This window comes from Gekko japonicus, unplaced genomic scaffold (assembly GCF_001447785.1).
Source record: "Gekko japonicus isolate JY-2015 unplaced genomic scaffold, Gekko_japonicus_V1.1 scaffold6756, whole genome shotgun sequence".
Classification (NCBI taxonomy): Eukaryota; Metazoa; Chordata; class Lepidosauria; order Squamata; family Gekkonidae; genus Gekko; species Gekko japonicus.
Window position 1 is genome coordinate 14,358 of NW_015163288.1, and position 1,216 is coordinate 15,573.

Sequence of the window (1,216 nt, forward strand, 5' to 3'; positions counted from 1 at the left end):
TTCCTTCCTTCGCTGCTTTTAGTTTTCCTTCCTTCCTTCCTTCCTTCCTTCCTTCCTTCCTTCCTTCCTTCCTCTCTTTCCTTTCCTTCCTTCGCTAATTTTAATTTTCCTTCCTTCCTTCCTTTCACGCTTTAGTGCTTCCCTAGCTCGTTTTAATCTTTCTTTCTAGAACGCTTTTTCTCTTTCGTTACCTAATTTCAGTTTCACTTTTCTCCTCCGTCAGCTCATTTTAGTGAGTTTGTTTCTTGAACTCTTGTCTCCTTTGTTAGCTATTTAAGTCTTTCTTTCTCTCTTGGATGCTTTGCTCCTTTCTTAGCTAATTGTAATCTCTCTCTCTCTTTCTAGAATTCTCTTCTCCTTTGTTAGCTAATTTCTGTTTCTCTCTTTTCTCCTTGGTGAGCTACTTTTGGTCAGTTTGTTTCTTGAGTACTTTTCTTCCCCCCTAGTTCGTATATGTGCCTATGTTTTATTTATTTGTCTATTTGCGTATTTTCTCCAATGTTAATGCCAATAAAGGTAACTGCAGTGAACTTTTCTCTTTTGTTAGCTTTTGTTAGCTAATTTCTGTTTCTCTCTTTTCTCCTTGGTGAGCTACTTTTGGTCAGTTTGTTTCTTGAGTACTTTTCTTCCCCCCTAGTTCGTATATGTGCCTATGTTTTATTTATTTGTCTATTTATTTCTTTCTTTCTTTCTTTCTTTCTTTCTTTCTTTCTTTCTTTCTTTCTTTCTTTCTTTCTTTCTTTCTTTCTTTCTTTCTTTCTTTCTCCCCCCCCCCCCAGCTGTAAAGCCTAAACTCCAAAACACCCGATTTTTTCCTCGTACAACTAACGATCTGTTTCCTCCACGGTGTAAACCGGGTTTTCCCCTTTTCCTTACTCGGGGGGCGGGGGATGTTTGGAAAAACGGAGCCTGTCTTCTAACTGCAGAAAGGAGGGATTCCTTCGCGTGGAAACGCCTTCCGCGAGAAACCAAAAAAAACCAAACAAACCAAGCGAGTCCCTTGTTTGTTGCTGTTCGGATCTAGGTCAGTTTCAAAGAGGGAGAGAGAGAGAAAAGTTCTGCGAAATCTCCGCTAACTGCAGAAAGGAGGGATTCCTTCGCGTGGAAACGCCTTCCGCGAGAAACCAAAAAAAACCAAACAAACCAAGCGAGTCCCTTGTTTGTTGCTGTTCGGATCTAGGTCAGTTTCAAAGAGGGAGAGAGAGAGAAAAGTTCT